Source organism: Lactuca saligna, chromosome 1, assembly GCF_052625555.1.
Source record: "Lactuca saligna cultivar CGN05327 chromosome 1, ASM5262555v1, whole genome shotgun sequence".
NCBI classification, from domain to species: Eukaryota; Viridiplantae; Streptophyta; class Magnoliopsida; order Asterales; family Asteraceae; genus Lactuca; species Lactuca saligna.
The window spans coordinates 189,381,296-189,394,056 of NC_136417.1; positions in this window are offsets into that span (position 1 = coordinate 189,381,296).

Below are 12,761 nucleotides of genomic sequence, written 5' to 3' on the forward strand. Positions count from 1 at the left end.
TTAGTGGTAAATTTGTGAGCAGCTTCCTCCTTCCTTTCCTTTATTCCTGGATCCTTTCCCGTGCTTAACCCTTCCTTGAATTTGACCGTATCAAGACATGCAACATTGGCGTATTGAACTCCCCTTTCCTTTCCCTTTTCTGCTGTTTGTTCTTCTAAAAACTCCTGTATATTGCTGAAAGCTAAGGTATGTAAAGGACTAGTAACAAGCAGGTCCAGGTCGGTCATGTGTTTGCCCAAATCGACTGGACTCGCCGAGTCCATTGAAGTGACTCGGCGAGTCGGTACAAATTCCCACGAATCTTGGGTTTCTTCTGAGTGAGTTCCTTTCAGTAGCTTTTCCAGTTCTTCCAAGTCCTTGTTGACATCTCCTTCTTCTTCAGAGTGCATCTCAAACTTGCTTGGATCTTCTTTCATCAAATGCATAAGCTCCTTTTCTAATATTTCATCATCCAATTGGATTATTGAGATTTCTCCATTCGTTTTCTCTTCTTGCTTGATTTCTGGAATAGCTTTAAACTTCACGGCCTCATCACCCACTCTCAATGTCAATGTAGACTCATTTATATCAATTAAGGCACACGCGGTGTTCAAGAAGGATCTCCCCAAAATGATTGGAATTTCGGGGTCTTCTTCCATATCAACAACCACGAAGTCTACTGGGAATATGAATTTGTCAACTTTTATAAGGAGATCTTCGCAAACGCTTTTTGGATGGATTATTGTCTTGTCCGCCAAATGGATCTTCATATGCACCGGTTTTGGTTCTGGTAGATTCATCTTCTTATAGAATGACAAAGGCATCATATTGATGCTTGCCCCCGAGTCAGCCAATGCTCGTGTGAAGATCTCATTACCAAATTGGCACGGAATCACCATATTGCCAGGATCACCCTTCTTTTTAGGTAGTTCACTCATCAAGACTTCTGCAACTTCAGCCAAATCCTTCCTAGCAGCAAAAAGGCCCTTAAGCAAGTTGAAGTATTTAGGCGTTTGAAGTATTGTTTCCACGAATGGCACATTAACTTGTAGAGCGTTAACATGATTCATAAAGGTTCTGTATGCTTCAACTTTTTCTGCAGGCATGGCTTTGGTTGGGTATGGCAGTGGAGGCTTATAAGGTTTCGAAGAATTGATGGGTTTCTCTTTTTCGCATGGACTCGTCGAGTCCACAGGAGTGACTCGGCGAGTCGGGTCGGGTTTAGCTGGCTCTGGTTCTTCTTTCCTGTCTACCTTCTGCATGGAGATCCTTTGGGCTTCAGTGCATTTTTCTTCACTTCTGGAAGTTATTGCGCTCACGTTCTCATTTCTTGGATTGGGCTCGGTGTCGCTCGGAAGTTGGCCCGGTCTTCTTTCGTTCACTTGATGTGCAAGTTGGCCCAGCTGTTTCTCAATGTTGAGAATGGAGGCTTGCTGATTCCTCAACATGTTTCTGGTTTCTTGCATTGCCACATCATGATCATTATGTCTTTTCTCAGACGCGGTTATGAATCTTGTAAGTATATCTTCTAAATTCGCCTTCTTGTCCGTCACCGATTCTTCCTTTTGATAATATCCCCTCTCCCTCTGTTTGTATTTCTCCTCCTTAGCCTTTTTGTACTCTCCGTATGGGAGCCATTCCTTCTTCGGTTTCCTCCAGTCTTCATCGTATCTATCGCCACTGGAATAGAATACTTGAGCCTTTTTATTTCCATTCTCGTCTCGATCACAATCCTTGGTAAGATGGGGACCGCCACAATTTTCGCATCCAACTCTAATAGCATGGATCGTTTGATCCATTTTCGTTATTCTTCGGTCTAGGCTATCGAGTTTAGCTATCACCGCCGACATGACATCGTTTACCGAGTTTACTGCTCCACGACTCACTTCATTCCTCGGGTTGTGGTATTCTCTAGAGTGCCTGGAGAATTCTTCAATTAACTCCTTTATTTCCGGAGGTGGCTTTCGGGTGAGTGGGCCTTGTGAATCGATTAGTTGCCTTGTGGTGACATTGACTCCATCATAAAAGATAGAGACCTCTTGTTGGCTATTAAGATCATGGTGGGGGCAATTTCTAAGTAGGCTCTTGTATCTTTCCCAAGCTTCATAAAGAGATTCTCCGGGTTGTTGCTCGAAGTTGGCAATGGCTTTCTTTAGCTTGGCTATCTTGGAAGGTGGGCAGAAATGATCTATGAACTCTTCTTTCATTTTGGCCCATGTGGTAACCGATCCGGGAGGGAGTGACTTCAACCAATCCTTTGCAGCTCCTTTAAATGTGACAGGAAGCATGCGTAGTAGCTGGATCTCGCGGGGCACATTAGGTACATTGAAGTAATCCGCCACATCATTTACTTCATCCAAGTGCTTATAGGCGTCTTCATGATCTCTCCCGTGAAAAGGTATCTCCTTGAGTTGAGCGAGAATATGGCCCTTTAGTTCAAACGTAGCGGTAGCGGGAATTGCGGGTTGCACAAGTCCCGGGCCGGTGTCATCATGCATCCTTTTCTTCCACTCCCCCATGGGGATTTTGTCAATATTAGCCACAGCGGTGGCTAAATCGTCTTCAAACTCGGATGTGTGCTCGCTTTCTTCCTCGGTCTCGTAGTCGGTGTCTTTTGGGATCGGGTCTTTGGTTGTCAACGATGCACTGGATGCTCCTGATTTGCTGCTCCTTTTCTTGCTAAAAATGGATTTGAGGTTTTTGAGTGGTGAGTTCTTTGAAGAAGCGGTTTCTCCAACGGTTTTGCCCTTGTTTCTTCTTAATGCGGTTTCCGGATCTTCAAGAGGGGGAACTAGAGGCGTAGCAGATCCTCGGGTCATGAACCAACTGCAAACAAAACAAAAACAAAACAAAACGCGTAAAATAGAACAAAAATTTAAATCTGATTCAGCGTTGCACTCGCCGAGTCGGGGCGAATGCACTCGGCGAGTTCAAGTTAAAATCAGCGGTTTTTTTTTTACCTATAAACTTAAACAAAAATTAAACAGAATTTAACTTTGTGTAAGATAAATCTTACACAAAGGATCGATTGAATTAGAATTTTAATGCTAATTTTAGAACCGTTCCCCGGCAACGGCGCCAAAAACTTGATGTGTGTAAAACTCACTTAGTTTTAATCCTACTTTAATTATCAAATAACACACAAAAGGCAGTGAACCTATCAATTGTGGTATAGCTAAATAAGCAGGGTATCGAACACAGGGAACGGCAAATTAAATTAAAAACTAATTCTATCTAAGTTGATTAAGCAAATAGGGGTTTTTTCTCTAGTTTTAGAAGACTAGAAACTTACTAACTAATTCAAGACTAGAAAAGGACAAATTAACTAGATTCAATAATGGGAGAGGAACTTCTGTTTAGTTCAACTCGGTTAACTTTATGGTTGATTTTAGGGTAATAGTGCAATGGATTAATTCTTTCGTTGGTTACCGATTCAAGTGATTAGGTTTATGTTCACTACCCTAATCCTTAGCAAATAAACTAATTCAAACAGTGGCCAATTGCTTAATTTAATTATATTTACTAGATTAATTATTCGGGTTAAGTTAGACTTGCAATAGCTAATTAATTCATTATTCTTAATTAACCTCTTGTTTGATGGTCATCTTACAAGCTTGCACATGAGTTTACTCAATTTCCTTATTAATCCTAGTTTCATGTTCATTAATTCTAGACATATGGTATAGTTGTCACATATCATATGAGGTTGATAATCAATAGATGTTCATGCTAATCAATTATCTTCCTATTAACAGAAAATTAATTATCATTCATACACAAGGTTCTTTAGCAAGCTAAAATAACAATTAATCACCAACTTGGAATTAATCCTACCAATCAATCAAACCATATTGTCAACTTTGTATTCCCAAACAGAAGTCTAAAAAATTTAGTTCATAACTAAGGTAAATAACAGCAAACAAATAAGTTCAAGTTGCTTAATCATGTTGACAAAACAAAAGAATTAAGTAGAATGGTGAAATTATGCCTTAATTACTCCCGGGATTGGATTCTAGCTTCCTTGGTCGACTTCTAGGGTTCTCCTGGCTTCTTATTCGCAGCTAAGCACTTCTGAAACTTCCCAGAATTCTCTCTTCTCGATTTGTGGAGTTATCTTTATATATGCGTTCCGACTCGTCGAGTCATATGGTGACTCGTCGAGTCCTTCTCACATCTTTCGTAATCCGATAACTATCTTGACTTCCGAATCATTATCCTTCTGATTCCGCGACCGGACTCGTCGAGTCAAGACTCGACTCGACGAGTAGAAGCCTTTTTATGGGTGTTTTCTTTCTTCATTCCACTCTTGAGCTCCTAACCGCTTCTCTTGCTTCCTTTCTCTTCCGAGCTTCATCTTTGGATTGAAAAACATAATTTAACACTTTTAAGTACCTTTTGTCCATAATATGCAACAATTTAGCTAATATATGAATAAATAAACTACACTTAATACACACTAAATATGCACATATCAGTGCACCAAGTGCAACTTCCACCACCACGGACCCTGCAAGGAGATGTTCTGCTCTAACTGAAACAGGAAGGGGCACACCGTCCGTTACTGCAAGGCTCCAACAGCTCAAACCGCCCAGGTTCCTAACACCGGTATGGGCCAAGCTTGCTACGGATGTGGCGAGGTGGGCCATTACAAGAGGAACTGCCCTAAAGCGGGGACGATTAGAGGAGTGGGAAGAGTTATGGCCCTAGGTCATGAGGAAGCAGTAGATGATCCTACGATAGTTACTGGTACGTTCCTCATCTATAACTCGTATGCTTGCATACTTTTCGATAGTGGAGCCGAGAAAAGTTTTGTAAGTCACAAATTTGCACACCTGCTTAAACAAAAACCATGTGCATTAGATAATTCATTCACGGTAGAAATGGCTAACGGGAAAACAGAGAGTACAAACTGCATATACGTAGGTTGTACCTTAGCTTTAGATGGCCATACTTTCAAGATAGATCTCATGCCAATCACAATTACATGTTTTGACGTTTTCATCGGTATGGATTGGTTGAGTCTTCTTCGCGCCGCCATCTTGTGCGTTGAAAAAGCAATTCGTCTTAACCTTCCTAACAACGAAACCTTAATTATCTACGGCGACAAACCTAGTACGAGCCTTCGTATCATTTCGTGCATTCAAGCCCAGAAGTGCTTGCGAAAGGAATATCATGCATTCCTAGCACACGTCGTTGATACTAGTCAAGAACTGAAGGACATCCAGAAAATCCCAGAAGTACGCGACTTTCCCGACATATTCCCAGAAGAACTTCCCGGTTTACCACCGCAACGCCAAGTCGAGTTCAGAATCGACTTAGTGCTAGGAGCTACCCCAGTAGCCAAATCTCCTTATCGTTTGGCACCGGCCGAGATGTAGGCACTTTCCAGTCAACTTAACGAACTTATCAAGAAGGGATTCATTTGACCAAGCTTTTCACCATGGGGAGCACTAGTCTTGTTCGTCAAGAAGAAAGATGGATCGTTTCGCATGTGCATCGACTATAGAGAACTTAACAAACTTACCATTAAAAATCGATATCCCTTGCCCCGCATCGACGATTTGTTTGATCAACTTCAAGGAGCCAACTACTTCTCAAAGATTGATCTGCGATCCGAATATCACCAACTACGAGTGTTAGAAGAGGATGTTCCCAAGACAGCCTTCCGAGCTCGTTATGGGCACTACGAGTTTGTAGTGATGCCATTCGGATTAACTAACGCGCCCGTAGTATTCATGGATATGATGAATAGGGTTTGTCGTCCTTACTTGGATCAGTTCGTCATAGTCTTCATTGATGACATACTCATCTACTCTAGAAGTAAGGAGGAACATAGTCAACATCTCCGTAAAATCTTAGAAACATTGCGAGCAGAGAAGCTCTACGCGAAGTTCTCGAAGTGCGAATTTTGGATTCGATGAGTCGAATTTTTGGGCCATGTGGTTAGCGAAGAAGGTATACACGTGGACCCCTCCAAGATCAAAGCCATTGAGAACTGGTCAGCACCAAAGACACCTACCGAAATTCGTCAATTTCTAAGTCTAGCTAGCTACTATCGCAGGTTCATTCAGAACTTCTCCAGCATAGCGAAACCTCTTACAACCCTGACCCAGAAAGGCATGGCCTTTGACTGGGAAGAGAAACAGGAAAGAGCGTTCCAAACGCTCAAACGAGCCTTGTGCACCGCCCCGATACTATCCCTCCCCGAAGGGATAGAAGACTTCATTGTCTATTGCGATGCATCCAACCAAGGACTTGGATGTGTTCTGATGCAGCGAGGTAAAGTCATCGCCTATGCCTCGAGACAGCTGAAGACACATGAGGTTAACTACACAACCCATGATCTTGAACTAGGAGCAGTTGTGTTTGCTCTGAAGATCTGGCGACATTACCTATATGGTACAAAAAGCACGATCTTTACGGACCATAAGAGTCTACAACACATTTTCGACCAGAAAGAGCTCAACATGAGACAACGACGGTGGGTCGAGCTACTTAGCAATTACGAATGTGAAATTCGTTATCATCCGGGTAAAGCCAATGTAGTAGCCGACACCCTAAGTCGGAAAGAATATACTGGTCGTAGAGTCAAATCTTTGACTCTAACTATCCATTCACACTTGTCCACGCAAATTAAGGAGGCTCAGCTCGACGCTTTGAAACCTGAAAATGTGGCTGGTGAATCCCATAGAGGGATGGATAAGAACTTGGAAGTCAAGGGTGGCGGAGCCTTATACCTCATGGATCGGATCTGGACACCGAAACACGGTGGCTTCAGAGACTTGGTCATGACCGAAGCTCACAACACTCGTTATTCCGTCCACCCGGGTTCAGATAAGATGTATCTGGATCTTAAAAAGCTATACTGGTGGCCTAACATGAAAGCAGATATTGCCACCTTCGTGAGTTAATGCCTTACTTGCGCAAAGGTCAAGGTCAAATACCAGAAACCCTCCGGTCTTCTACAACAACCGGAAATACCAGAATGGAAGTGGGAGCGGATCACTATGGACTTCATAACCAAGTTGCCCAAGATGACGGGTGGACTTGATTCCATATGGGTCATCGTCGATAGACTGACTAAGTCTGCACACTTCCTACCGATCAAAGAAACAGACAATATGGAGAAACTTACCCGAACTTACATTAGGGAGATTGTAAGGCTGCACGGTGTTCCTTTGTCTATCATCTCAGACCGAGATAGTAGATTCACTTCGAGGTTTTGGCAGTCATTACAAAGTTCCCTAGGAACTAGGTTGGACATGAGTACAGCCTACCATCCACAGATCGACGGGCAAAGTGAGAGAACTATCCAAACCTTAGAAGATATGTTGCGTGCATGTGTGATTGACTTTGGAAAAGCTTTGGATACTCATTTACCCCTAGTTGAATTTTCCTACAACAACAGTTATCACACAAGCATAAAGGAAACTCCATTCGAGGCCCTCTATGGCCGAAAGTGCAGGTCTCCTCTGTGTTGGGCTGAAGTGGGTGATACACAGTTAGCTAAGGGACGAGTTCCCGAAAGCACTCTCACGGGTCCGGAAATCATTTAGGAAATGATAGAGTAGATCGTTCAAATTCGTGAACGATTGAAAGCCTCTGGAGACCGACAGAAAAGCTACGCTGACAAGCGTAGGAAACCTTTGGAGTTCCAGGTGGGCGACCGAGTCCTACTGAAAGTCTCACCCTGGAAGGGCTTGATACGCTTTGGAAAGCGTGGGAAGCTCAATCCAAGATACATAGGGCCTTTTGAGATTCTTGCGAGAATCGGCCATGTAGCTTACAAACTCAATCTACCGCAAGAACTCAGTAACGTACATCCTACCTTCCACGTCTCGAACTTGAAAAAGTGTCTATCCGATGAGACTCTTGTTATTCCACTCGACGAAATCGAGATCAACGAGAGCCTCAACTTCGTGGAGGAACCAGTAGAGATCATGAACCGAGAGGTCAAGCGAACAAAACAGAGCCGTATCCCGATAGTGAAGGTGCGCTGGAACGCAAAGCGTGGACCGGAATTCACTTGGGAACGTGAGGATCAGATGAAACTGAAATACCCTCACCTTTTTGTTTAGTTATTTGTAATTGCTTATTTGCTTAAATTCTAATTTCGGGACGAAATTCCTTCTAACGAGGGGATGATGTGACATCCCGAAATTTCCATTCTGTACAAACTATATCACTTCAATAGAAGTAGTAGCAGTCACAGTTAATTTTCAGACTCTTCGTGTAAGTTTGAGAAATTCAGGGTTTACACTTCAGGAAATATCAGGAGAGTGGGTGCACTTGGGTTTGGTGCAACACTGTTATTCCAACACTCTAATTTATTAGGGATCATTTCAGGAATAAAAATATTTTCTGTCAAAATATCTCAGGACTATAAATAGATTTCTAAACCAAAATCATTCATTATTCACATTTCCGACTAGAGAAAAGCCATTTTCTCTCTGACGGATCTTTGGGTTTTTATACCAAAATGTGAGTAACTCTTTATAGTATTGTTAGAAAGCTTTATACGTCTCTATAACATGTTTTAGAAGGCTAAAACATGAAATCTAGGAGTTTACACCTCGAGGTGTTCTTGAGCGGTAAACTCCCGAAACGAAGCCAAAACCGATAGTTGTGTTATGATAAGGCCTTATATGTTTATGTATGCATGTTAGGGACAAGAAAACAAGCCACAATCCACCCAAGATTGGGAGTTTATGTCCCAGAACCCTCTTAGGCCGTAAACTCCACATTTCCAACACTAAATGGTGTTTTGAGGACACTAGGACTTAAAGGCTTGTATCTAGACTATTTCCCCAAGTAGAAAAAGGTCTTAAATACATCAAATGACACAAACAAAAGTGAGTTTACGGCCCAAGAGAAGCTTAGGCCGTAAACTCCATTGAAATGGACAAAAGGGTGTCTTCAAGACACCTAAAGCCCTAGACCCCTTCATGGAATTGTTTCCCACAAAAATGAAGAACCAAAATACATAAAAATCACTCATCAAAGTGAGTTTACGGCCAAGAGAATTCTCTTGGTCCGTAAACTCAAAAGAATGGCACCAAAGTGTGCCTAGGGTTCTCATTAGCTTTAAACAATTGTCTAGAACATATCCTTCAAATGCAAGAGACTTGAAAACAACAAAAACCCACCATACTTAGAGTTTACGGCCGTAAACTCTAAGGGAAATGGCCTTGAGACCGTAAACTCCTAATTGGAGTACTTCTAGACCTTAAACCCTCCCAAGGACTTAACCACTAAGTTAGAACAATTCTAGAAAGCATTTGGGACTTCAAAACACACCAAACACACATGTTTGGGAGTTTACGGCCGTAAACTCAAGAGTTTACAACCGTAAACTCCATGTGTGATGGATTATAGAGAGTAAACTCTCATATAAGGTCCTTTGGTAACCCTAAACACAAATACCTTGTCCCACAATAGCTTAGATGCAATCCTTATGGCTTAAAATACTTATATAAAGTGTTTATTATGCCTAGGATGTCTTAAACATTATCAATTAGTCAATTGTGTCTAATTGAGTGCATATATGTGTGATTATATGTTCATTAGGATCGTAGTGTGTTCACAAGTCCTCGCTTGACACCTAGCAATCCGATACCGTTCATTTCATTCCAATCACCAACTACAGGTGAGTTCATACCCCTAATCAATGTTTTAAATGATTTTAAATGCTTTAAAGGGGGAAGGGGGGGAATACAAGTAGAAACAAACATGTTATTAAATCATTGTTATGTATTTTATAACAATGTTTGTCATTTAACAGATCGCACATATTACAAAATGTGATGCATGAAATGGTTTTAAATCTTAAAAACGCATTGTTATCAATTGTTTTACCTTTGAAATGTATATTATAAATAACATCAAGTCATTGTTAATTATTGTTCAAAAACCCATAAGAGGTCTTATAAAACCATTTTACATTATTGAACTAAACTATGCATGTACACTTATATTCTTATATATGTATGAATGTTATAGTTTACAGTTTTCATTTAGTTTCTCACACCCTTGAGTAGTAAGATTATATAAACCTACTTGAATAACCAATTACCTTCCAGCAAACTATCATAGGGATAATTTGGAGATATCAAACATAATTCCTATTACAAGGAATCACACAAGAGTCAGTTCATTCATGAGTCTATACCAGTACATTACCTGATACATGAGTACCTTTACATTTGATTACATGATACATGAGTACGTTTACATATACTTACATGATACATGAATACGCGTACATGAACGCATTACATGAGTACCTTCATGTAGATACACTTAATTATGTACATTTACATGAATACTTGTATCTCGAATTGCGAGGATGATTTATTAGTACCTTCTGTTTAAATCTTCCTGCATATCCCTAGTACCTCGGGATATCTAGACAAGACCCTATCCCCAGTACCTCAGGATACCTAGATGGGCCTCTATCCCACAGTACCTCGGGATATACGTACGGGACTAACCATTCCGGAACCCATCTATTAGCAACAGTGGGTGATGAACATCTACGGATGCCTACGGTTATTACTTATATTAGGAGTACCTTTAAAGGGACTAACCCTTCCTTCCCCCTGCTGCTGCTACAGTGGACAATTGGACAATCTTCGGATGTTCATTAGGTTATATAGGTTGTGTTAACCCTAGTACCTTGGGATAACAGTTACATATGATGTGTTGGTCCTAGTACCTAGTGACAACACTTACAGTAGTACATTTTCCTGTTTACTTTATTTTGTGATTCTTTCACATAAACGATGAGTTAGACTAAGTACTTTAGTACTAAACAATTAAAGGAAAACTATCATTTTACTTACAAAACATTCGGGTCTTGGTAGAAGACTACACTTCATACGTACAGAACATTCGGGTCTGGGTAGAAGACTACATTTCATACTTACAGAAAATAAGGGTTTTTCTAGGGTTTTCATACGTACACCAACATTTTCATTTAACGATTTACATGGCCTTTATAACAGATTTTCACAAACAAGGCAATGACAATTATATACTTATGAATTCACCAGCTTTAAAGCTGATACTCGCTTTCAAAATAACTTGTATTCTCAGGTCATCAGTAGACAGGTATGGAGGCCAGGTTTTTGAGAAGACGGAGCAGACAAGTCTCGTCTTTTATTTTGATTGTATATTTTTGGTGTCTTACTACAATGAAAGAAACACACATGTATTAAAACTTTACTTATATTGCAATGGATGATGTTGTTGCTTGTTTATTATATTACACTGTTGTGATACTGTACACGACGTCCTGCACCCCTGAACGTTTCTGCCGTTCGTGGTTTTGGGGTGTGACAATCAAATTAGAGAATAGAGAATGGTGAACGTGTGAATGAGTTTTTATATTTTTTCCTGTTCTTGTCTTCTTGATCAATGACAAAAGACTGAAAGAGGCAGTAAATTAAACTATAAAAATCGATCAGCTGTCAGCAAGGAAAAGTTGGAAAACCTAGCAGCGATCGGTGAAGCAATCTGCAATTACCCTTGTAAACTTTAATCGACTAATTGTAGGGTAATAAGTAATAGCAACCGACATGTAAGCCCGTTACTCTATCACCAATTCACCACATAATAAAAGCCCATGCAAAAAAAAAAAGGAAACGTGAACGATACTTGCGAGAAATGTTTCTTGGATTGTCGATACTTGCCGGAAACGTTTCTCGGCCGTTTCTCTGGCGTTTCCGTTTCCTAGACGTTTCAGATACGGGAGCGGATACTACTTGGGCGTTTCCATGCATCTTAGTGAAGAAAGACCAGATGGGGTGGATAAAGGGTTCTTTAATCCTCTAGTCATCAGGGGCGGACACATGATTTCTCAGTAGGGGGTGTACGAGAAAATGAGGGGTTGCACGATAGTAAAAAAAATAAAAATTTTAAAAATTTCGAAATCTTTTCCACCACGGCCGGAAAATTTAGATTTTGTCGGTGCCACCGGTGACACCCCCCCCCACACACACACACACCTAAATCCGCCCCTGCTAGTCATATTTGTGCTGGAAAAAACGCAGCCACAATAGGGAATAACAATACAGAATAAAATGTTGTTTGATTAAACTTTTTCCGAATGAACATTTAAGGATGCAAACAAATATGGTATTTTCACTTGCAACAAAACATACTCAATGCAAGTTATGTATGATCAATATAATCAACCCAGAAACAATAAGTAATCAATCAATACGAGACACCAAAATTTTAGCATGGAAAATCTTCCAAAACCAGAGTACAAAACCACAAGACTATTAGAGTTGCTTCAAATCCATTATCACCAATATTTGAGCAATACAAATTCGTCTCTAGATATACTAGAGGCATACAATAATCATCATATACATGGAAATAACAACTTCAAGTATATGGAATCAAACAACAAAGAGAAAGGAATGAATATCACAAAAAGTTGATTTCCAGCAGCAAATAGAACCTTCGATTACCGAGTCTCTAGAGCTAATCTCACACATTTAACCGTTGGATATGAAGGCCTCGATGTTAGGAAGCCGATGTACGAAAATCAAAGAAAACGAACCGTTGGATCTCCAAAAAACAAAGAAACACTGAAGGGGGTGTCAAGAAATCCAAAAAAAATGGTGAAACCCTCTCTTTTTCTCTTTTCTCTATCTTTTTCACTTGGTGGCTGTAAATTGTGTGTTAATAAAGATTAGGGTATGAAATATATATATATGCTAAAGAAGTGGGCTTTCCTCATGGGATAAAAAAACCAAAGATAAAACCCAACAAAT